This window comes from Pipistrellus kuhlii, unplaced genomic scaffold, assembly GCF_014108245.1.
Source record: "Pipistrellus kuhlii isolate mPipKuh1 unplaced genomic scaffold, mPipKuh1.p scaffold_m20_p_1, whole genome shotgun sequence".
NCBI classification, from domain to species: Eukaryota; Metazoa; Chordata; class Mammalia; order Chiroptera; family Vespertilionidae; genus Pipistrellus; species Pipistrellus kuhlii.
This window is the reverse complement of record NW_023425404.1, coordinates 52,541,586-52,568,087: the sequence shown is the minus strand read 5'-3', so window position 1 is coordinate 52,568,087 and position 26,502 is coordinate 52,541,586. Positions and strand designations below refer to the sequence as shown.

Sequence of the window (26,502 nt, the reverse complement as noted above, 5' to 3'; positions counted from 1 at the left end):
TGGTAAGTTTGTGAGGTACTGCAGACTGTTTCTACACAGCTCTGGAGGAAACATAGAACAATAAAGACAGTCTTATAAGCACTAGATTCTGATCTTGCAAGATGATCCTAGCTGGTTTGGCTCAGTGGATAGAATGTTGGCCTGCAGACAAGGGACCCAGGTTTGATTCCGGTCCAGGGCATATGCCTGGGTTGCAGGCTCAATCCCCAGTGTGGAGCATGCAGGGAGCAGCCAATCAATGATTCTCTCTCAATATTGATGTTCCTATCTCTCCCTTTCTCTTCCTCTCTGAAATCAATTTAAAAAAAAAATAGCAAGACTTTATTTGGAGACATGATCTTGACACTTTCCACCTCCTTTTGCAGTCTATTCAAGAACCTAACCAGATATGGTTCTGGCCAGGTAGCTCAGGTGGTTAGAGCACGTTCCCAAGGTTGTGGTTTTGATCCTGCTCAGGACATGTATAAGAGTTAACCAATAAATGCATAAGTAAGTGGAATAACAAACAAAACAAAAAAAAACTGAAACAAGTAGGTGAATTATTATATCAAGTACCTGAAAGTGGCTGGACAAATAAGAATTAAAGAATTTATCTGGGCCACTACAACAGAAGGTAAATACTATTAAGCAGTGTCAGTGTTCTATTCATAAGAAAAATTTTCTTATCTCTAAACATACACAATTTCTTTAAAAATCTGCCTAATAAAAGAGTAACGTGTTAATTGACCATACCTTTCACGCCAATTAGGAGTATGCAAATTAACCCAATAAAGATGGCTGATTAATTTGCATTTGCAGGTGGCAAGCAGCCAGGGCTGGGGCAGGATACTTGTGTCATTGCCATAGCTTTTGCACTACCCCAGCCACTCGGGGCCTCTGCGCAATGTTGGAAGGTGGAAAGGCCAGAGCGAAGGGGGTGCCAGCAGCTAGGGAAAGGAATGCCCAATCATGCACAAATCTTAATGCATCAGACTTTTAGTAATTCTAATAAATTTGGTAATAGCAAATTGATAATAGTTATATTAATAGGTATGTTGACAAGAAGGGCAGCTGAGCCCTGGCCAGGTAACTCAGTTGGTTTGAGTGTCATCCTGATCTGCCAAGGTTGCAGGTTAGATCCTCAGGGCTCGTACAAGAATCAACAACCAATATATAAATAACTACTACTCTCTCTCATCAATAAATATTTTTCTTAAAAAAAGGACAGCTCAGGGGCGGTTTCCGCCGCGCCCTGGTCCGCGCGCGCGCGCGCGCGCGCGCCCCCTTGGCCCCGGTGCCTCCCGCCCTCTGCCTCCGTCTCCGCCCCCGGGAGCTGCGGCCGCTGCCGCCAGCTGCGAGCGCCGCTTGTCCGGCCAGCGGCGGAGCGATGGGCTGCGGGAACTCCACCGCCACGAGCGCGGGCGCCGGCCCAGGACCCATTGGGCTGAATGTTTTTTCTCCATTGAAGAAATGAATCTGTGTCTTTTGTTGGCTTCTTGAAAAATAAACATTGCTTTGGATGAAAAAAAAAAAAAAAAAAAAAAAGGACAGCTCACAAAGGAGAAGACTAGAGGAAAACCAAGTAACTCAACCATTCCACTAGAAACGAAATAATCCTAAGCAGTCCATTAACCATGAAGCCATTACAGCGTGAGTTTATAGAAAAGACCTCAAGTTATCAAGAAATGGTCTAAAAATGTGTTGCCAAAACTGGTTTGGCTCAATGGATAGAGCGTCAGCTTGGAGACTGAAGGGTCCCTGGTTTGATTCCGGTCAAGGGCATGTACCTCGGTTGCAGGCATATCCCCAGTGGGGGGTGTGCAAGAGGCAGCTGATCGATGACTCTCTCCCATCGATGTTTCTAACTATCTCTCTCCCTTCCTCTCTGTATAAAATCAATAAAATATTTTTTTTAAATGGTCCCGTATTTTCTGGCATATAAGACTTTTGAAACGAAAAAAAGTCAACCGAAAAGCGGGGGCAAAAGACCAAAATTGCACAAAAATTAAATGCAGATCTTAACGGCAAAGTAAGTCTTTTCTTTGAAGTGGAGGGTAGTCTTAAACAGCGAATATAGGCCCAAACCTATGTTTTAACTGTAAAATTAGGGGGTTGTCTTATACGCCGGAAAATATGGTAAAATGTGCTATGCTTATAGGTTTAAGCTTTAGTAAAATGGAGATTTCCTTAAGTGAAACATTCCTGGTAATTTTTTAATATATATTTTATTGATATTTTACAGAGAGGAAGGAAGAGGGATAGTTAGAAACATCGATGAGAGAGAAACCGATCAGCTGCCTCCTGCACACCCCTACTGGGAATGTGCCCGCAACTAAGGTACATGCCCTTGACTGGAATCGAACCTGGGACCTTTGAGTCCACAGGCCAATGCTGTATACTCTGATCTAAATCTGTTGTTATTTTAATCCTATCCTATATAATAAAGAGATAATATGCAAATTGACCATCACTCCAGCACACAAGATGGCCACCCCATGTGGACACAAGATGGCCTGCAGGGGAAGGTAGATGGGCACGATCAGGCCAGCAGGAGAGGACAGTTGGGAGCGACCAGAACTCCAGGGGAGGGCAGTTGGGGGCAACCAGGCCTGTAGGTGAGGGCAGTTGGGGTTGACCATGCCAGTAGGGGAAGGGAGTTAGGGGTGACTAGGCTGGCAAGGGAGAGAAGTTAGGGGTGACTGGCCCAGCAGGGGATGGCAGTTAGGGGCAATTGGGCTGTTAGGGGCGATCAGGCAGGCAGGCAGGCAGGCGAGCGGTTGGGAGCCAGTAGTCCTGGATTGTGAGAGGGATGTCCCAGATTGAAGAGGGTGCAGGGTGAACTGAGGGACACCCCCTCCTGTGCATAAATTTCATGCAATGGGCCTCTAGTGTAATTCATAAAATTCATAATTAATTGCATGTAATTCAAGTTGTACCTGGATCTATGTAAGTTAATACTACAAGTCCAGTGATTCCTTGTCTGGTTTTCTACAGATGTCACATCTTTTTCCTTATCACTTTGGAAAATGAAATGGTTGATGACATTAAATGTGACATGAATTAGAAGCTTATATTTGCAAATACCCTTTTGGACAATGGGGACAAAAAGTATTATATTGTCCATAATGCAAAATTTCTTGAGAGTAGGAATTTGTCTTCTTTGCTAGTAGGATAACAAATTTCTAGCTGCTATTAAAATAACTTCTGCACAAAAGAAAAAGAGAAAAATCCTTCCAAAGAATGTCAGTTGGGAAAAAGCTGCCATGGAGACTTTCATTATTTTATGAAACATTTTTCAGGACTTAGTAAAAACACTCAATTTTAGCAGAATGCTTGTGCTAAATTTTAAATGTGTATTGTTGCTGCCTGCTGCCTCTTCTGGCATTACAGAGCCAGAATAAAAAAATCTAAAATAGTAACATTCTGTGTTTCTAGCAGATAGCTGCATTCTGTAAACTCCTCCCTGTGTGCCCATGAGATCAGGGGCAATTTTGGTAGCTTCATAATTTTGGAGACATAGATTTTGGGAGATGGTTAGAAAAAGAGGCATTTATTAGCAAAGCTTGCAGAAGGGGAAAAAGGCAGATTTCAGAAATGACCCACTTAACTGTTTGACATTATTCCTCAGCAGCATATTAGAATAGGACATTACATGGTTTGTGAAGCCATGGAAAAGAATGTGCTGATCACCAGGATACTGATGTATTTGGCAAATACTTATGCTGAGTTTCTCTCCTTTCACTTATTTCAAAGCTTGATTAAATTTATATGTCACATCAGTGAGACAGACACAGTGTTGTTCTGGAAAGCACATGCCTGTGTCTCTTATATTTATATAGTTAATATGAAAAAATATTGGATTGCTAATAGCTGACATTCGAATATGACAGTTGAATAACCATATAACAAGAATCTAAAAGATCAATGTCAATAGTCTTGAAAAAGAGGAACAAAATTGGAAGATTTACACATCCCAATAAATATATTGCAATATTGGCATAAAAATAGACTATAAAGCAATGGACTAGAATTGTGAGTACAGAAATAAATCCTCACATTTATAATCAACTGGTATTTGACAAGGCTGCCAGAGCAATCCAGTAGGGCAGGCGTCCTCAAACTTTTTAAAGTGGGGGCCAGATCACGGTCCCTCAGAGAGCTGGAGGGCCGGACTATATGAACTACTAATTCCTACTGTAACACCTCGGCTGCGCTCACTGCCCAAAAAACCTGGCGGGCCGGATCAGACTCCTCTGCGGGCCGCATGTGGCCCGCGGGCCGTAGTTTGAAGACGCCTGCTAGGGGAAACAGAAGTCTTTTGGTATAACTAGGACCATGTATTGATATATCCTCATGCAAAAGATTGAAGTTGGACCCCTGCCTCACACCAGCCCTAGCGAGTCTGGTTCAGTGGATAGAGCATCAGCCTGAGGACTGAAGGGTCCTGGGTTCATTTCCAGTCAAGGGCACATAACTGGATTGCAGGCCCTTAGGGGGCGAGCAGGAGGCAGTGGATTAATGATTCTCATCATTGATGTTTCTGTGTGTCTCTTCTACTCTCTAAAAATAAATGAAAAGAATATCCTCAAGTGAGGATTAACAAAAAAGAAGACAGTGAAAAGACAACCTACAGAATGGAAGAAAAAATTTGCAAATATATATCTAATAAGAGACTTATTTAAATATATAAATTATAATCTATTCTAAAAGAGGAATATGCAAATTGTCCAGGATGCATCACAGTAATGACGAAACAGCAGGCTGCATGGGACAACCAGCCTGAGAAGCAGGCAGTTGGAGGCATTGAGGCTGGTGAGGGGGGCAGTTAAGGGTGAGTAGGCCGGCAGGGGGAGGGGGCTCTTGAGGGTGACCAGGCCAGCAGGCAGAGGCAGTTAGGGGTGATCAGGCTGGCAGGGGGAGAGGGGGTGGGGGAGGGGCGTGTATTAGGGGCAATCAGGCAGGCAGATGAGCAGTTAAAAGCCAGCAGTCCCAGATTGTGAGAGGGATGTTGTGACTGCTGGTTTAAACCCGATCCCCCAAGGGGTCCTGGATTGGAGAGGGTGCAGGCTGGGATGAGGGGCTCCCCTCCCATGCATGAATTTCATGCACTGGGCCTCTAGTTCAATAATAGAAAGACAGCCCTGCTGGTGTGGCTCAGTTGGTTGGGCTTCATCCCATGCACCAAGATATTGCCAGTTTGTTTCCAGATTGTGGGATTTATTCCCACTAGGTGTGCTCTCTCATCAATGTTTCTCTCTTGCCCTCTCCCTTCTTCTCTAAAAAATGAAAACATTTTTAAAAAATAAAATAAGAATTCAACTCATTTATGGAACCCTTCTGCACTATTGGTGGAAATGTGAGATGGAAAACAGTATGGCAGTTCTTCAAAAAATTAAAAATAGAATTGACATGTAATCCAGTAATCCCACTTCTGGGTATATATCCAGAAGAATTTATTTACTTTAATATATCTTTTATTGATTTCAGAGAGGAAGGGGGGAGAGAGAGAGAAACATCAATGATGGGAGATAATCACTGATTGGCTGCCTCCCTACTGGGGATCAAGCCCACAACGCAGGCATGTGCCCTTAACCGGAATCAAACCAGGGATTCTTCAGTCCAGTGGTCGGCAAACTCATTAGTCAACACAGCCAAATATCAACAGTACAACGATTGAAATTTCTTTTGAGAGCTGAAAACCGATTTCTGCACATTGGCCACGAAGTTTCAATTGCACTGTACGTGTGCGCGCCCACATGTGGAATTTTGTGAAAGGGCCACACTCAAGGGGCCAAAGAGCCACATGTGGCTCTCAAGCTGCAGTTTGCTGACCACTGTTTCAATCCATAGGCCAACACTATCCAATGAGCCAAACCAGATAAGGCTACCCAGAAGAACTTAAAGCAGGGTCTTTTTTTTTTTTTTTTTTTTTTTAGATATTTACACCCATGTTCAAAGAAACACTATTCACAGTAGCCAAAGGTGGAAACAAATGTCCATGGACACATGAATGGAAAACATGCAACAATATAAATGAACCTTAAAGACATCATGCTAAGTAAAATAAGCCAAGCACAAAAGGACAAATACTGTGGTATTTGATTATCAAATACTATATGATTCCAGAGCCTGAAGGGCTGGGAGAATGGTGACAGTTCAGGGGTATGCAGTTGGTTTTGTAATAATGAAAATGTTTTAAAATTACTTGTGTTGATGGACGCACAATTTTTTGAAAATACTAAAAGTCACTGAATTGTACATTTCAGATGTGTGAATTGTTTGGTATGTAAATTTTATCTCAGTATAACTTTAAAATAATAGATCAATGGTGAACACACAATATAATGACATTATTACAGAACTAGAGTGGGGGTGCCCCTCAGCCCACCCTCTGCCCTGTCACAGTCCAAGAGCCCTCAGGGGACATCCGATTGCTGCAGAGGCGGGACAGGCTCCTGCCACCTGCCGCCGCAGGAGCCAGCCCTCTGGCTGAGCGGAGCTCCCCCTGTGGGAGTGCGCTGACCACCAGGGCACAGCTCCTGCATTGAGCATCTGCCTCCTGGTGGTCAGTGCACATCATAGTAACCAGTTGTTCCGCAATTTGTTCAATTTGCATATTAGCCTTTTATTATATAAGATTGTATACCTAAAACCTATGTAATGCTATTAACCAATGTCACCTAATATATCCAATAAACAAATTTCTTTTTATAAAGATCCTGGGCTAGGTAGTTCGGTTGGTTATAGTGTTATCCTAAAACACCAATGTTTTGAGTTCAATCTCTGGTCAGGGCACATACAAGAAGCAAACAATTAATGCACAACTAAATGGAACAACAAATTGACATTTCTTTCTCTCCCTCCCTTCCTCCCTCCCTCCCTCTAAAATCAACTTTTTTAATAGCAAGTTTAAAAATATATTTTTACTAGTGGCCTGGTGAACAAAATTTGTGCATGAGGAGGGGGGTGTCCTTCAGCCCAGCCTGCACCCTCTCCAATTGGGGACCCCTTGGTTCAGCCTTCATAGTTCATCCAGATTTGGTTCTGAAGGTCAGTTTCTATGCCAGTCAGTGTCAAAAGTTCCACCTCCTAGGCAGCCATTGGCTCCTCACACTTCACTCTGATTTGGTTCTGATTGGTCAGTTTCTACACCAGAGTCTCTGGGCCTATCAACGGGCCTGATCAGGGAGGCAGGACTGATCAGCAGCCCCAGCAGAGACAGGAGAGGAAGAGAGGCATGGCTGCTGGCCAGTCCCGGAGCAAAAGAGGGAGTCAAGTGCTGATCAACAGCTGCCACGGCAGCTAAGAATCAGACCCTGCTTCTCTTTCCCCGGGCTTCTCTTTGGGCCTGATCCTCAGCTCCGTGGCAACCCAGCACTGAATTCCAGTTGGTCAAACTTTTCATTGTTTTAGATGTTATGGTCCCTGGGTTTTTATATATTAAGAATGTCAGAAAGGAAGGGAGAAAGTGATAGAAACATCAATGATGAGAATCATTGATTGGTTGCCTTCTGCATGCCCTTTATTGGGGATTAAGCTAGCAACCCATGCATGTACCCTGAGTGGGCATGGAACCACTACCTCCTAGTTTACAGGTTGACACTCAACCACTAAACCACACTGGCTGGGATAAAATAATTTTTTAAATCCTACGTAACAAAAGAGTAATATGCAAATTAACCATCATTTCGCTATATCCACAAGTCACATCCACCAGCCACACCCACCAGCCAATCAGAGCGAGTATGCAAATAAACCAAGATGGCTTCAGCCACAGAGAGTAGGAGGGAGGCTTGGATTTCCCAGGCAATGGAAAAAGCCAAGCTTTCTGCCTGCCCTTGCTGGCCTAAGCCTCCACTCAAGGCTACAATTTATAAAAGGTAAACAATCTAAACAGAAATGGCTGCTGGCCAGCCACCACGTTGCGAGCAGAAGGCTTGTCTCCTCTCCAGGCTACAAAGTTTCAATTGTAGAATGTAAATAAATTCCAGATACCAGGGCCTCCACTTGGGTCGCCAGGGGCATGGCCAGCCTGCAAACCACCACAGTCTCTTGCCCAGGCTGCTCCATGCCCCAAGGGAACCCCCACCCTGATCCAGGACACCCTTCAGGGCAAATCAGCTGGCCCTCACCCATGCACCAGGCCTCTATCCTATCTAATAAAAGAGTAATATGCAGATTGACCATTACTCCAACACACAAGATCAAGATAGATGCCCCCATGTGGACACAAGAGAGCCACCACAAGATGGCCAGCAGGGGAGGGCAGTTGGGAGGCACCAGGCCTGCAAGGGAGGGCAATTGGAGGCGATCAACCCTGCAGGGGAGGGCAATTATGAGTGACCAGGCCAGCAGAGAAGGGAAGTTGGGGGCAAACAGGCTGGTATGGGAGTGGTTAGGGGGTGATCAGGCTGGCAGGCAGAAGCGTTTAGGGGCAATCGGGAAGGCATGCAGGCGAGCAGTTGGGAGCTAGCAGTCCTGGATTGTGAGAGGGATGTCCCAGATTGGAGAGTGTGCAGACTGGGCTGAGGGATACCCCCGACCTTGCACGAATTTTGTGCACTGGGCCTCTAGTTTTTATTTTCATTTTTAATTTAAAAAAAATACATTTTATTGATTTTTTTACAGAGAGGAAGACATAGGGATAGAGAGTTAGAAACATCGATGAGAGAGAATCATCAATCAGCGGCCTCTTGCACAGCCCCTACTGGGGATGTGCCTGCAACTAAGGTACATGCCCTTGACTGGAATCAAACCTGGGACCTTTCAGTCCACAGGCCGATGCTTTATCCACTGAACCAAACCAGTTTCGGCCGGGCCTCTAGTTTTTAAATAAAAAATCAGTGTCAGACTTAAGGGAAACCTTCCATGCCATGCCATACATGGGCTTTTGTCAATGGTCCAACATATAAAGACAAAGGCACAAAAGTGATACTTATTAATTTTTTAAAGTAACAAAAGGCCTAAAAGTTGTTAATGTAGTCCCTTCATGAAGTACAGAGACTAACTTTAATTTTTCGAGTTCAATCAGTAATGCCTAACATGGGGCATTTACTAATTGCAGAGCACTGTTTTGTGTACTTGACCATTGTTAACTAATACAACCACCTTCGGAGGCAAGTTTATTATTAACATTTTACAGCTAAGAGGATTAAAGCTAAATGATTTTTTCCCAAAATTAAAGTCATGTAGCTACCATGTTTTTTTGAAAATAAGACAGTATCTTATATTAATTTTTGCTCCCAAAGATGCGCTAGTCTTATTTTCAGGGGATGTCTTATTTTTCCATGAAGAAGAATACGGTACACATTTATTGTTAAATGAAAATAAAGGAAATGTATTACCTGTATATGGTACGGTAGTACGGTAGTTGTCAACACAAACCAGACAAACTGTGAATCCTACAGTATCAAGAATTTACTCATTTATTTAATGACAATCATGTCATCATCTTCTGGAACATCATCATAACAATCCAATTCCTGAATTTCCTCGTGAATTTCTTGTGACTCCATTTCTTTCAGAATCAGTGGACCAAATCCCTCATGTTTAGCCTAGGGGGGCCTTATTTTCAGGGGGATGCCTTATATTTCACTCAGAAGGAAACATGTAAGTAGGTCTTATTTTCGGAGGATGTCTTATTTTCGGGGAAACACGGTAGTTAGTGGTAGAGCATGGATTCAAACCTAGTGTTTTGACTGGTATCAAACCTGGGACCCTTGAGTCCTCAGGCCAAGGATCTAGTCACTGAGTAAAATCAGTTGGGACAAGACTATCACCTTTTAAGAAAGACATTGAGCTGAAACTGGTTTGGCTCAGTGGATAGAGCGTCAGCCTGCAGACTGAAGGGTCCTCGAGTTTGATTCCAGTCAAGGACATCTACCTTGACAGCTGATTGATGTTTCTAACTTTCTATCCCTCTCCCTTCCTCTCTGTGAAAAATCAATAAAATATATTAAAAAAAGAAAGAAAGAAAGAAAGAAAGACATTGATAACAGTATTTGTCCTAAAATGCAAAATGGTGAGAGGTTTAGGGCAACTTATTTTCATAAGCAATTGTAGGAATTAAGGCTTTAACCTATAGAAAAGAAAAGAAAAGAAAAAGTAGCTCTCTACAAGTATTTTGTATTAATATATATCGTTAAATTGCTACGGATCTATTCTTGAAAGTCTCACTGTTGCCAGTGAGACTTTCAAAATAATTAGATAGTTTAATGTGGAACTTAAGAGCATGTACTTTGGAAATGAATTGGGTGGGTTCAGATCTTGGTTCTGTTACTTAACCAAGCACATGAATCTGGGCAATTCACATAACTCTTCTGTGTCCTTTTCCTTAATTGTAGAATAAGGGTTATGGTGATGATGATAACAGTATCAAAGTCATAGGTTGGTGTGAGAATTAAATAAGTGCCTGACACATGCTAAACATATAAGATTTTTTTTTTATTCTGCCTATATCCATTTCTCAAACTTAACACGATAAAATTATATTGCCCTGCTTTTTATATTTTTAATTAATTAATTTTATTATTGATGTTAGAGAGAGAGAGCAACATCCATTTGTTGTTCCACTTGTTTATGCATTCTTTGGTTGCTTCTTGTATATGACCTGACCTGGGATTGAACCCCCAACCAGGGCACATTATGTAAGATTAAGAATGAGTAGAAGTGATAGGTTGACTGATTTCAGAATATTTTAATTAGAAAGGATATTCTAATACAATTATAATTATCCAAATGAAGAATGGGAGATCCCCAAAGCTAATGCACTCCCTAGTTGTTGGTTGCTAGGCAAAATCTTGAACTGCCATTTATCACTTGGTTAGTCACATGCCACACATTACAGGTGAGGGAACCTGGGAATTATGATCGCTTTTTATAAGGAAGGTAGAAGCACACTGGGGGTACCCAGCAGTCACTGCACAGGTTTAAGCAAAGTCTTTGACCATGTTTTATCAGAAATCTTTCAGAATTTCTAAATTACAACAGAGGTTTATCTAGTCAGTGGTAGGCAAACTCTTTAGTCAACACAGCCAAATATCAACAGTACAATTGAAATTTCTTTTGAGAACTGAAAACCAACTTCTACGCATGGGCCACCAAGTTTCAATCGCAGCTCGTGTGAGCCTGCACATGGTATTTTGTGGAAGAGCCACACTAAAGGGGCCAAAGAGCTGCATGCGGCTCGCGAGCCAGTTTGCTGACCACTGACGTAGGTGATCTAGAATTCCTGTTTGTTAATTTATGATATAATTACTAGTTTCTCCAAGTAAATATATCATTTTACAAAAAGTTTTGTATTTATCTTTTGTTTGGGGAATACCACAGGATCTGCAGACTTTTTATTATTCTTATTTTTAAGCCTCATCTGAGGATATTTTTCCATTGACTTTTAGAGAGAGTGGAAGAAAGAGGGAAAGACAGAGAAACACATGATTGGTGATTGTTTACCTCCAGCAGGCACCCCAACCAGAGCCGGGGCTGGGGAGGAACCTGCTACAGAAGTACATGCCCTTGACTGGAATGGAACCCAGGATCCTTGGGTCCTCAGGCTAACGCTCCATCCACTGAACCAAACTGGCTAGGGCTCTGCAGAATTTTTAAACATGGAGATGGTTGTTAAGAAAGAGGAAATAAATGAGAACAATTATCTCCGTTGACACTGTTTATGATTTTTTGTTGTTGTTGTTGTTGTTTTTCTCTATGTAGACCTGGGACCCAAGAAGAATAATACCTGTATTGGGGTGCAGTGGATGATAAGTCTTCAAAGTATTTCATTAATGTTGCATCAAAGATACAAAAAGACAATAGACAGGCTCAAAATAAAGACTGACTTTTGTCAGAGAAGAAACCAGCCTAGGACATTACTTCCCACCATAAACTGCCTTTTAGTTTTAAAAGTTTTGTCTTATTTTTAATATATTTTATTATTTTGTTTTACAGAGAGAAAGGAAGAGGGATAGAGAGTTAGAAACATCAATCAGCTGCCTCCTGCACACCCACTGTTAGGGATGCGCCGGCAACCAAAGTACATGCCTTTGACTGGAATCAAACCTGAGACCCTTCAGTCTGCAGGCCCATGCTCTATCCACTGAGCCAAACCAGTCAGGTCTAGTTTTAAAAGTTTTCATTTCAGACTATCCCTTGAGGTTATTTTAGGTCTCTGAGTTTGCAAGGTTGCCACGCAGGCCTTCCCTGAGCTCATCAGTTTAGCATGTGTCTCCTTTTCCTCCACAGAATGAAATTACTGGTGCTATTGTTTAGCCTAAAGGAGGTTTAAAATAGTCACGCGTCCTAGTAAAACTACTTTATCAGAAAGTGACACTGCTTCTATGCGGAAAAACTTTATGCTCCTAATAATAAATAACAAAAGCATTTTTCCTTATTACCTCAACCCTGGGAACCAATCCAACAAAAAGGGTTGGAAAGAATGCGCTAGGAATATTACAACCAACCTACGACGGAAGGGTAGCGCGCCTGCGCAAGTCGTTATCCAATCAGCACCGAGTGGCGGGGCTCCGCGCGGTTGGCGGACTTCTGAAGAGCAAAGATGGCGGCCTGAGGCGTCCGGCGGCGGGCCGGCCTTTGGGCCGGCTGGGCCGGCTTCGGGCCGGGCCGGTGCTTCTGCTGGCTCATGCGAGGTAAGCCGAGAAGGCCAGCGATGGGGGACAAGCAGGAAGTGACGTGGGTACAGGAGCGCACGGAGCCTGCCCGCAGTTGGCACGGGCGTCGGCCAGGCGTAGGTTTCCTCCTGAGCTGCCCTGGGCGACGGCGACCGCACCCGCCTTCCAGCTGTGTCGCATCACCACTCGGTCCTCGACCCACCGCCGTCCACCTCGGTGCCAAGCCTTTGGCTGCCCGGCATGGTTGCGCTTCCGCAGATGTATAATATGTCTGGCAGCTGCTGCGTTGGCTTTCTTTTTTTTTCTTTTTTGAAGGGAGGCTGGTTTATTCATGGAGTGGAAAATGAATTTCTGAAAGAGTGTGGTAATAAAACATGAATAAAACACCTGACTGAGTTCTCACTGGAAACATAAAAACGGAATTAATTTGTGTTCTCCAGAGTTGGGAATTGGTGAAAAGCACAGAATTTCCAGGCTGTGATTTGGGAGCTGCCTGTGCTATTGCCACAAGGTGGCGCCACCTTGGCAGGGGGAACTGCAATGCCCTCCTCCCAGGCCCTCTGGAAGGAATCTCCAAAAGTGACTTCCAAACTAGGTAGTTTCCCCCAGTGTCTGGCAGGCAGGCCCTCCCCCCTCCCCTGGGTGCCTGCTGCGCTCATGGCTGGCACGCTACCCCAGCGTTTTAGGAGGGTGGCCTGGGTTGGGGCAGGTGGAGCTGAGACTATTTATTGCCTTCTCTCGAGTGATCCCGAGCTACCATATGTCCTTGGAACTTTCCAGAGGGCCAGCTGAGAAGTCGATGGAGGTGTAGTTAGGGTCCCTTTGCTGTCCTTTCACCCCAGAGGCCCCCAAAGGCGTGAGGGAAGAAGCTGGATGGACTTAACTTTCGAAGAATATGTCTTTTTTAAATTTATGTTTAGTACCTCCCTCCCTCACGGCATCGTATATTGATTGACATACGTTACAACTAACCTACAACGGAAGGGTAGCGCGCATGCGCAACTCGTTATCCAATCAGCACCGAGTGGCGGGGCTCCGCGGGGTTGGCGGACTTCTGAAGGAGCAAAGATGGCGGCCTGAGGCGTCCGGCGGCGAGCTGGCCTTTGGGCCGGCTGGGCCGGCTTCGGGCCGGTCCGGTGCTTCTGCTGGCTCATGCGAGGTAAGCCGAGAAGGCCAGCGATGGGGGACAAGCAGGAAGTGGCGTGGGTGCAGGAGCGCACGGAGCCGGCACGGGCGTCGGCCAGGCGTGGGTTTCCTCCAGAGCTGCCCTGGGCGACCGCACCCGCCTTCCAGGTGTGTCGCATCACCACTCGGGCCTCTACCCGCCGCCGTCCACCTCGGTGCCATGCCTTTGGCTGCCCGGCATGTGGCAGAATATGTCTGTCGAAGAATATGTCTTTTTTTACTTATTTATAGTCTCCCCCTCACGGCTTCGTAGTCACTGTTTGCCTGAGGCCCCGGCGTGCATCCGGGTCTGTCGCGGCTCTGAGTGTTTTTGTGTGTCTGGCCCGTTGACCTTGAGATTGGGCCTAACAATGCCCCTGGGATTTAACCGGAGTGCGCGGCGCACGTCCCCTGGCACCCTCACTCCGCTCCTTCCCGCCGCCCCCTCAGGCTTTAAAGAACCGGGAAACAGCTTTGTCCTTGTGTGACCTGAGGATTCCCTAATGGCGCATTCATCCCGGCCGACTCTACATCTCAGTGGAATTCTCCTTGATTTCAGTGTACAATTTTTACCTTTTTTTTTTTTTTTTTAAGAGAATGAGTTTGGGGAATTATTAGTGTAATTTGTGTAATGTGGTAGGGTTGCAAAGTATAATACTATCAGGCCTTTGTATTCGATTCCTGTTTAACATTATGGGGTATCTCTTCATTGTCATTTGGATTGTTATAACCCTTCAGTCAGTCTTTGAGTTAAATTGTTGGAAGAGTTCCTGTTAGTAGGTTTATGAATTGATGAAGCTCGTTTAAAAGTGGCATGTTAGTTGGGTCCAGTTCAAATGACATGTCACAATACAAAAGTGAATGTTTCTGGTATGGTCTTTGCTGGCCCTGGCTTAGCAGAGCTGAAGATATCAGGTAAAGGACTTTTAAATAAGATCCTTCTTTTGCTTTTGTCCGCAGTAGGTTTTTTCATGTCATGTAGAAGAAGAGAGCAGAGGAAAGGAAGAACATTCTTGCTCTACATTTCAGAGGGGAGTGGTCATTACTAAAGCAAAAGCCTTTTGTAGGGAGAAGAGTCTATAGCATCGTCTTTAAAGGGAACATTGTTCCCTAATAACTTGAGAACCACTGCTCCAAGAGTTTTGCATATTTATCAAATTAATGCCAGTGCAGGGAGAGAGTAGTAAGTTCTTTCTGATGATTCCTTCTGAATAGTTTTTGATAGCGATGATGTTTTATGTTTTTTAGAAAAGCTTGATTCATTTGAGTAATTTTGCATAAGAATGCACAAGTGAGGGCTGTATCCTTATTGTAATTTTCTTTTTATTTTTTTCTTATCACAGGAAGAACATTTTCCTTGTCTTTTAGGTGCTTTTATATTCATCTTGAAAAGAAAAAAAATCTGAACTCAGGATTTGGCAAGTGAGTAATAGTGGCTAATGCTTCCAGTACTCTAATGCTTCCAATACTGTTTAAGTACCTTGATAGCTAGATAGAAGTGGAACAAGAAACCATTAGCTCCAACAGAAGATGAATGTAAAAAGTGACCATAAATAATTGATATTCAAGATCAGCCTTTTATTTTCAGTAATGGTGCTGTATTAAGTAAAAAAAAAATTAAAAAAAAAGAGACTTAATCATTTGCCCAAACCAATCATTTTACTGGGTAAAAAATGATTTAATTATATTGAAAGAGTTCAGCTGATAAAATCTAAATGTTATTAGGCAAATTTTAGAATATATTCACTTAAGTTTTAATTATAGATAAGTATTGATACTGTAATTAATTTCTAAAGCTTTTCAGTACTTCTTTATTTCCCTAGTGTGAGTCTATTCTGTGCCAAGTATTGATATCTTCTGAATTTACTGCAGAAGTAGATTTGTTGGTCAAAGCGCAAGAGGCAATATGTACTCTCAGTTGACAATAGCTTATTTGTAAAATAGGGTTCTTACCTACTGTATTAGTTTCCTAGCGCTGCCATAACAAAATACCACAAACAGTGACTTAGAACAACGGAAATTTATTATCTCACAGTTTTGAAAATCAATCACTAGGAAGGGCCTTCTAGCTTTTGGTAGTTGCTTGGTTTGTGGCATAACTCCACAAGTGTGGTTTTTTGTTATTTTTTTTAATCCTCACCCAAGAATATTTTTTCCAATTTGTGTGTGTGTGTGTGTGTGTGTGTGTGTGTGTGTGTGTGTGTTTTATTAGAGAGTTGAAGGTAGGGAGAGGAAGGAAACCATGTGAGAGACAGACATACACGCCCTAATTAGGGCCGGGGATTGGGCCAGGGATTGAGCCTGCAACTGAGAAACGTGCCCTTGACCAGGAATCAAACGTGTGGACCCTTCGGGTCTAGCCTCAATGCTCTAACAATTGAGCACCTGGCCAGGGCTGTAATTCTAGTGTTCTCATAATATTCTTGCTGTGAGCGTGTCTGTGTCCTAAATTCTCTTTTTTATAAGGACCCCTGGCAATGGGTAAAGAGACACCTGGTTGGTAGTGTTGCTCTTACATATGTCAGAGGCAAAGAAGATATATAGTCCTTAGTTCATCCTAACTTGATGCCTGTGTTGGTGGCCAATAGAAACAACAGAAATTTTTTGTCTCATCGTTTTAGAAATTAGACATCCAGCTTTTTCATGCTTGGGGCATAAAAAACAAATTAACAGCTGTATACCCTATTTCACCTTTTTCCTATCATGTGCATTTGTCATCTTTTAAGGAAATAATTAAAAATATCCAAAGAAAGAAGCACGCTATAAATATTTGATAAATGACTGAGAAGTTTTTGCCTTAGGCAGTTATTTTACATTAGTAGAGTCTATCCATATCGGGGAACAGAAACTGTCCAACAAGCCCAATACTTTTTTTTTTTTAAGACTTAAAAATGGAATTTAAATGACAATGATCTACTGTGTTTTGTGAGATGAGATGTTCTAAATTTACTATTTACATAAAAAAGTACCCTGTTTCCCCAAAAATAAGACAGTGTCTTATATTAATTTTTGCTTCCAAAGATGCGCTAGGTCTTATTTTCAGGGGATGTCTTATTTTTCCATGAAGAAGAATACGGTACACATTTATTGTTAAATGAAAATAAAGGAAATTTATTACCTGTATACGGTACGGTAGTACAGTAGTTGTCAACACAAACCAGACAAACTGTGAATTCTACAGTATCAAGAATTTACTCATTGTCGAAAAACGGTTTGGCTCAGCGGTAGAGCATAGGTCTGAGGACTGAAAGGTCCCAGGTTCGATTCCGGTCAGGGGCATGTACATTGGTTGCGAGCTCATCCCCGGTAGGGGGTGTGCAAGAGGCAGCTGGTCGATGATTCTCTCTCATCGACGTTTCTAGCTCTCTCTCTCCCTTCCTCTCTGTAAAAAATCAGTAAAATATATATTTTTTTAAAAAAGAATTTACTCATTTATTCAATGATAATCATGTCATCATCGTCTGGAACATCATCATAACAATCCAATTCCTGAATTTCCTCGTGAATTTCTTGTGACTCCATTTCCTTCAGAATCAGTGGACCAAATCTCTCATGTTTAGCCTTGGGGGGGGGACTTCTTTTTGGGGGGATGCCTTATATTTCACTCAGAAGGAAACCTGTAAGTAGGTCTTATTTTCGGAGGATGTCTTATTTTCGGGGAAACACGGTATTAAAGGAGTACTTGAGTCCCGTGTCCTTAGAGGAATCAAGTGTATTAATTATTTATTAATGCATAACACATCGCCCGAAATTTAGTGGATTAAAACATTATACATTTATTATCTCACAAATTTATGTGGGTCAAAAATTAGGGAGCAGCTTAGTTGGGGGTTTCTGTCTTAGGGTGTCTTACAAGGTTGCAGCTAGATGCTGGCTGGGGTGGCAGTCATCAGATTAAAATCCATGGTGGCTCTTTCACATATCTGGCAAATTCATATTGGTAGTGGAAAACCTCAGTTCTTTCCAGTGTCAGCCTCTTCCAGGGTTGCTTGAGTGCCATCGTAATACAACATATGGTTTCTCCATCTATGACCTTTACCAGGAATTGAACCATTACCTCCTGGTTCATATGTTGACACTCAACCACTGAGTCACATGGACAGGCACTGTCCTTTTTAAAAAAATATATATTTTAATTGATTTTTCACAGGAAGGGAGAGAGAGAGAGAGAGCTAGAAACATCGATGAGAGAGATACATCGACCAGCTGCCTCCTGCACACCCGCTACCGGGGATGTGCTCGCAGCCAAGGTACATGCCCCTGACAAATCGAACCTGGGACCCTTCAGTCCGCATACTGACGCTCTATCCACTGAGCCAAACCGGTTTTCGCCACTGTCCTTTTTTTAAGTGCCAGTTACACCTTGGAGGATTCTCAGGCCATCTGAATTTCTATTCATCTCTGAAGATTTTGGGGTTCCCATGACCCTGTCAAAACCAACTTTTGGTTTTGTTGAATTTCGCTTATTTTTTTCTATTTTATTTAACTCTGCTCATATCCATCCCTCCCCCCCCTCCCCCCCCCCCCACTTCTTGCTAGCTTTCCATTTAGTTTATTCTTTTTCTAGTTACTTAAGGTATAAAGTTAGGTTGTTATTGTATTTTGAGACTTTCCCCCTCCTCCCCCCATTAATTTTTAGAGTGGAAGGGGGATGAGAGAGAGAGAGGGAGAGAGAGAACATCAATGTAAGGGACATGTTGATTGGTTGCCTTCAGTGCACACCCCATCCAGGGTCGGGGATTGAGGTACATGCTCTTGACCAGAATCGAACCTGGGACTTTTCAGTCCTTGGGCTGAAGCTCTGTCCACTGAGGCAAACCAGCTAGGGTTCCACTTATTTATGCATTCATTGGTTGATTCTTGTATGTGCCCTGACCATGGATTGAACCTGCAACCTTGGCATATGGGAACAACACTAACCAACTGAGCTATCCAGCCAGGGCAACCTATGTCTATTTAAATTTTAACCCATGTTGGGTCAGTGTATTTAAGAGCCCTGCTATTCTCACTCATTCAACAACTTTTTATTTAGTGCTCACCATAGGTCACACCCTATACTTAGGATTCTTCAGTGAACAAAACAATAGTCTTTTGGAGCTTACATTTTAGACAACATGGTAAATGAGAAACAGTAAGTACCTAATATAACAGATTTGCTAGTGTTTCGTGCTATGGATAAAAGGAAAAGGAGAGCTGAAACTGGTTTGGCTCAGTGGATAGAGTGTCAGCCTGCAGACTGAAGGGTCAAGGGCATGTACCTTGGTTGCTGGAACATCCCTAGTAGGGGTTATGTAGGAGGCAGCTGATTGATGTTTCTGTCTCATCAATGTTTCCAACTCTCTCTCTCTCTCCCTTCCTCTCTATAAAAAAAATCAATAAAATATATTAAAAAATAAATTTAAAAAAATAAAAGGAAAAGGAGAGCTGGGGAAAAGGGAAGTGGTGGGAGTTTATCTGTGGATAGGATGGGGGAACAATGTAATCCTAAATAGGAACTCAAAATAGACCTAATTGGGAAAATAGTATTGGAGCGCAGGTGAGGACATTATAGCAGATACTGGGGAAAGAGTCTTCTTACCAAAGCAATAGCTGATACAAAAGATGTAAAGTAGAACTTTTTTTTTAAAGAATCTAAACAAGTTTCTAATTAAGAAAAGGTACTCTTTTTGAAGGCTTGTTTGGTTTATATATTTGGAAAGAACTAGCTTATATCTTCTTTCCCCCTCAACATTACTGCTAGTTATCTTGCCATCAGAATTAAACTGCCTAACTCTAGTGGCTGGTACAAGTTTTGAATCAGTCTGAATAGTTTATATAAGGAAACTAGGGTCCCCAGTATACAAAGTCGTGCACCTTGAACGGGAATGTGGGCCGCTAGGCTGGGGTGGGTACAGGGGCTGGTCTTGGCTCATACTCCGTGCTCCTATCCCGCCCCCGGTCTTGTCTGTCAGCAGCCCTGCTCCCACCGCTGCCACTCCTATGTGCTGATGGTGCAGAGCAATTGGGGCTGGAGCCATCAGTGGGTGTGAGCGGTGGCTGCTGCCCCAATCACTCCTCAGGATTAGGGGGAGGTAGAGAAGACCTTGAGGGTGATTGGGGCAGGTGGGTGAAGCCCTGGCGTGTGGGAGCAAAGAATTTTCAGTAACCACCAGAGGCTCATCCCCATGACAGAGACAGGCACCCTGCATGGTCTGGAACCCCTGCTCACCACCATCCTGCTACGGCCAATGCCTGCCATGTTCCATGCTCTGCTGCCTGCTACTGATGCCCGCATGTCCCATGCACCCCCTGGTGGTCAGTGCACATCATCGTGATTGGTTGTTCCACCGTTCAGTTAATTTGCATATTAGGTTTTTTTATATATAGACTAGAGGCCCAGTGCATGAAATTTGTGCACAGTAAGGGGGGGTCCCTCAGCCTGGCCTGCACCCTCTTGCAGTCCAGGAGCCCTTGGGGGATGTCCAATTGCTGGCTTAGGCCCGTTCCCCATGGGGAGCAGACCTAATCTGTCAGTCGGACATCTTAGTATAGCTGTGGTGGTGGGAAAGGCTCCCACCACCACCGCTGTGCTTGCCAACTGTGAGCCCGGCTTCTGGTTCAGCAGCACTCCCCTTGTGGTAGGCAGCTTCTGCATTGTGCATCTGCCTCCTGGTGGTCAGTGCACTTCATACCCAATGATGGTTCCACAGTCCAGTTGATTTGCATATTACCCTTTTATTACATAGGCTTTATTATATATATGTGCCCTGTTGCCAGTAGGGTTCTAAAGGCCTGCCTGTGTATCTGCTATATCTTTTCCTTCTGTTACTTTGGCAACAAATGCAAATTCTGCAGTTCTCTTCAAATGTGATTCTGAATTAACTTACATTTGCCTGACATAGGTTTTGAATCAGAACTGTCTTTAACCAAAAGAGGTTATTCAAATTCAGTTTAGAGTTGAGGTGTTATATATACAGGCTATTCCCAAAAAAATGTATACACAAAATATCTGTAAATTCTATTACATTTAGAAAATGAAATGTATTTTAATAAACTGCTTTTATAATTATTCAAAGTGTGCATACATTTTTGGGGGGACATCTTGTATATGACATACTACAAATGGAGGGCCAGTCCTATCAGGATAGCTAATAAATATTTTTAAATAGAGGGCTAAGAAGACTCATTGCTATTGGCCATTTTTGTAAGCCAAAGTACTTTTAAGCTCTTGATATGTATCTGACTTATTTATGTATTTATTTTAATCCTATCTTGATGATATACTCATTGGTTAAAAAGAGGTAAAGTGCCCTGATTGATTTAGTCAGTGGATGGAGCGTTGGCCTGCGGACTGAAGGGTCCCAGGTTCGATTCCAGTTAAGGGCATGTACCTTGGATGAGGGCACATTCCCAGTAGGAGGTGTGCAGGAGGCAGCTGCTCGATGTTTCTCTCTCATCAATGTTTCTAGTTCTCTATCCCGCTCCCTTCCTCTCTGTAAAAAATTAATAAAAATAAAATTTTTTTAAGAGGAAAATATGGGGAGTAGAGAAACAAACATTGATATGAAAGAGAACATTGATTGATTGCATTCTGTCTACCCTGACTGGGAATTGAGCCTGCAGCTTTTTGACATACGAACCACACTCTAGTAGTCCAAACCACACTGGCCTGGGCTAACATTTTTATTATAAAGTATACATAAAATACATTTTATTATTTTAATCATTTTTATTTTTTATTATTTCTATTTTATTTTTTCAATATATTTTATTGATTTTTTACAGAGAGGAAGGGAGAGAGAGAGAAACATCGAGCAGCTGCCTCCTGCACACCTCCTACTGGGGATGTGCTCGCAACCAAGGTACATGCCCTTGACCAGAATTGAACCTGGGACCCTTCAGTCCGCAGGCTGACGCTCTATCCACTGAGCAAAACCGGTTAGGGCTCATTTTAATCGTTTTTAAATGTACAATTCAGTGCCATATAAGCGTATTCACACTGTTGTGCAGCCATTACTACCATCTATTTCTAGAACTTAACTCAGTATCCCAAACATCAGTACCTATTAATCAGTAATTCCCCATTCCATATCTCCCAGCCCCTAGTAATCGTGTTTCACTCTGTCTATATTTGCATATTCTAGGTACCTCATGTAAGTGGAATTATACAAATATTTGTTCTTTTTTTGTCCGACATTTGCAATTTAATGAGTGTTATGTTTAGCAGCAATGAACTGCTAATGTTTTTACGTGTTTGCCTTTGGCAATCATGATACATACAGTGTGTAGTTATATTTTATAAAATTTTTATTGTTCAGGTTGCTCTTATATAGTTCAAGATAATACAAAATAAAATGATTCATATGATTTTGAGAATTGAGTATTTAGACATCGAATTTGAAGTACAATACTGCTTTTAAACACATGTTTTATATAAAATCATTTAAGTTTTTCTATAAATCTTGCTTTTTTGTATCATAGTTACATTTTTTTTCTGGCTACTGCTTCTGCTTTTCTGGTGATGATACTGAATTTGGTGTTATGGTTGGACATTTTCTTTTACACAGAGTATAATTCAAAATATTGTTTTCTCTTTCTGTGTTAGGTACTATTTTTAAAAGTAACCTTCCTTATACAGAAGTACCTGTCTTAATCTTTCTGTTTTTATTTTGTATTTCTAGGTATTTCTGTGTTGTCTTCTGGAGTGGGGAGTCCTGCTTCTTCTATCCAACCACTTCCATAATCTTGAATTGTGGATATCCCTCCTCTACACTTGACCTCCATGATTTGGATGCAAAAGACTGCTTTTCTTTTTTCCCACCTCTCAAATTTAACACGGCGAAACTCCTAGGATGCAGTCAATCTGCCAACTTTTCCATGAAGAAAGAAGCAACTGACATGTTCTGCCAATTGCTTACTTGTGAAGAAATTGTTTTGCAAGCTGAAGGGTGATATTTAATTTGAAACTGGTGCTTAGATGGTGGAATTTGTGAATTCTTTACCTTTTATTCCCAGGAAGAAGACTATATAAATAGCCAGTGTAAGTGACATCAGGGTTTGTTTGTTTTTTTTTAATGTCTTCCCATTTTAGCCACTATCAAAAACATTCGACTGCAGCAGTAAATTTCAGGTGTGTTGTAATTTGAAATGAAAGAGATGCTAATATATATATATATATCCTGGCTCATCCGTGACATAGATGAACTGGATAAGAACAAAGGTCCAGCTTTGCAGTGAAATTTTGGATGTGAAAAAAACATATATCCATTAAAAAGCATAAAAACAATACCCATAAAGTTAATTTTATATATGAATAAGCCATCATAGTTTCTGTATAAATATATATTTTAACATATAAGTCCACCTTTTTTCTTTTTTTTCTTTTTTTAATGAGAAGGGATTTTTCTCCAAGAGGAGCCTGTTCTTTCTCAGAAGTATTTGGACATTTGGTATTTTTAAAAAATTTATTTTTTTCTTCTAAGGAAGGACCATATTGTGCTAACCCAATGAATGCTTGTTTGAGTTTAGTGAAGGTTGGTAAAGGAAAGGAAAGCTTTGAGTCCAGTTTTGGAATCCTTTTCACCTCCCTGGGATAAAAGGCTGCTATATTACAAATTATTTCATTCTTTTTTGTGGAGTTTTATGTAACACTTGGGACTTTTTCCCTATTGCTAAGGCTGGAAGAAAAGCGACTTAAATAGATTTTCTGTTCAGAAGATGTGATGAACCCTACAGTATGACCTGCCTTCAACTTTGGACATGGAGGAATCGGGGGGAAGGAGATGAGAAAATTTTCATATAACTCCCTTCTCCTAAGAAAATGAAGCAAAAAAAGCCTATACATTCACCTGGCTTTACGGCGTTTTACATTCTATAGCTCTATTTTTTGTAGAAGTATAAATAACTTTCCTTTATTGCTTTTTCTAGATGATAGCTGTAATGTTAGGCTGAAAATGCTGGGACTCAGGTAACTTTCCCCATTTTCATCAGAGAATGGGCCTCAGAAGCAATGTTCCCAAACATGTGTTTGGATCAGTATAAATTTAGAAGAAATTCAGGTCTGAAAAAAACCTCAAACAAGAAAAATAGTTCCAATAAGAAATATGGATCTTGCTTTTCCTTAAAGCTTACGCTATATGATGAATAGACTAGTATAAAGCTGTTCTTGCTTCAAAATTAGCAGAGGACCAGTGTGTGAATTCTCAGGTCTTGACATGAGAGGAATGAAACCATTTATGGGTCTTTGTTATTTGAGAAAGAATTTAAAGCCTCTTAGGAACAAATCATCCTAGATCATGTCTGTGATTTAGGGACTGCTTGCCCAGGGCCATTCATGTTGTTATGCTGAAAACAGGCGAGAGTGTTAGGACAGGCCCAGAATGGAAATGTTGAATACCCTAGATAATTGGTTTAATTTGCATAAGAAAACTTTTTAAGTAAAAATAATTATATAAAATGTAATTTTCCGTAATTGAGGGCAATTACTGAGTGGTGAAGCATAGGAGTAACTTTTGAGGTAGTTTAAATTTTTCTCTATGTAACTTCCCAGCCACTTCCCGATTCCTAATATTTTGGAATTATTAATGGCAGAATGGAATTTACATATTTGGGTCCTGTTTGTATATTGAGAATATCAAATGGAGAACTTGTATCTTCAGTTATTATTACCCATTTCCCTGGTGTCCTTTTGGCAACTTTTTAGGTGGAATTATTTGGCTAAAAATAAGGAACCCTGTACTATCAGAACCAGTGAAAACATCTCTGGCCCACTTGTTTAAAATATGTATCAGTCTCAACTTAGTTGCTTTATGTGGTTTTTTTTTTCTTTCATTTCATAGCTAAGGAAACTACTGTTTAATGTTTCAAGTTGTTTCTGCATCTTGTCAGCAGATAGCATTTAACAAAAGGCTATATTCCAGTTGTATTTGCCCAGTGTTTATTTACTACATCTACATTGTTTTTTTCCTGGTTTGGTCCCCTTCTTGATGACAAGTTTTCATTTTCTGCAGGATTATGCCTCAGGCGATAGCTGTGCCTGCTTCCTTTCCTTTGTGCATCCATTTTAGCTGGCAGTTGTTTTTTCTTTTCTTTTTTTGTTTGTTTTTTTATTTGAAACCGGGATATGTGCAATAGAAATATATATATATATGTATATTTTAATACTTGTGGACAAATGTTACAAGTTGTTTCAGAACAACAAAATCACCAATGTCTTCCATTTTGAGATGTGTATAGTTTTGTAAGCATTAGTGCTTGGTAGCATATTTGTAGTGCCATGTTAGGGGTTAGTGCATGAGCCTAGTAACAATTTAAACTTCAAGATGAATTATTATAATAACCAATAGTGTAAAAAGTGAAACATTTAGGACTTTTCTTTCATAAGTTTCTGTATCCATGATATTCTCCCTGGGGAGAGGAGATTAGGCCAAAAAGACTCATTTATGAATAGTAATGTGGGGTCACAATGTGAAATACTGTGTTTGAGGATATTTAACCTTTTCATGAGGTAGCTGGAAAACAGTTGCCGTTGTGTTTTATGAAACCTCAAATCTAAATGTGGCCCCATTTCATGATTCTGCTTTGCTCGGTTTTAGGTGAGATTGTTCTTACGCTTTTTTCACATTTTATGTTTTTTAGGTTTATAATTTTCCCATTTCTTTTTCATCAGAAATTATTTTGCACATCTTACTGAGATGCTATGTTTGTTGCTTGAGTGCCTTTCTAATCTGCAACCTACTTACACTTCCTGTCTGCAGCATGCCATGTGTCAGTAGTTTAGAGTGTCCTAGAATAATTTGTCATGGGCTTTTCCTATTTCCAAGTTTGCTGAATTGTGTATTGTTGAGATTCTAGACCTTTTCATGGAATTAGAAACGTAGCCAATAGAGCCTACCTAAGTTGCCATGTAATAACTAACTTTTGCTTGGTTATAGTAAGCTGCCTCAGACAGCTTTCACTTTTCTACTATCCTTGTAGACATAAAAGTTATTTTGTTCTGAGAGCATAAGATAGCGTCTTGTAGAAAAGAAATTCCTACCTCTAAAAGCTGCCTTGAGAACTTGGAAATGGCAGTTTTCTGAGGTGATTTTTAAATCTCTTAGGAGAGCCCAGGATTTATTCACAGGTTCTACAGTTAGCATGATAGGAAATGCAAAAACTAGTTTAATGTGGTGTCCGATGTAGAAGCAAGCTTAGACAAATAGACTCTTCTGCAGCAGATCTCCAGGGACCCAGGTTTAGATGTGCATAGTGTACTTTAAGTAGTTGTACTCTTGGCTCAAGTAGCTTAGTGCCTGCGAGAATCCATTTCTGAAAAGTAAATACTTTTTTAATACCTCTGAAAAGGTAATGAATGCAAAATAGCACAGTATATAGGAAAGTATGTTTCCTATTGCAAAAAAAACACAAAAAGCCATAAAACGAACTAATAATTTCAAGAGGTAGAATTTTAGCAATAACAATTTTAGCATGTATAGTAAGTTAGATTTGCAAGGTTGTACAGTAGAGTAAGTTTTACTAGAGTTTGTGAGGCTCTAGTCAAAAGGAAAAAGATGCTAGGTAAAGAGCATACAAAAGGTACTTTTAAAAACAGTGTATATGAATATATCAGTGAGAAATAGCAACTTTTATGTAAATTAAAGGTTAAAGATCCTATTTGTTTTCTATAACAGTGGGTCGAGCCATTGAAGGAACTGTTTCTACTGCTTAATGTGGAAACAAATCTCTTACTGATGAAGAAATCCCACTTAAGCTATCA

General features: G+C 41.4%; 1 long non-coding RNA gene across 1 annotated transcript; it reads left to right on the top strand.

The window, feature by feature from the left end:
* Window positions 1-13,573: 13,573 nt before the first annotated feature.
* LOC123651527 lies at window positions 13,574-26,139 on the top strand. Its single transcript, XR_006740314.1, has 3 exons — window positions 13,574-13,761; window positions 15,110-15,188; window positions 22,427-26,139. It is a non-coding gene; the product is annotated as an uncharacterized LOC123651527 (long non-coding RNA).
* The last annotated feature ends 363 nt before the right edge of the window (window positions 26,140-26,502 follow it).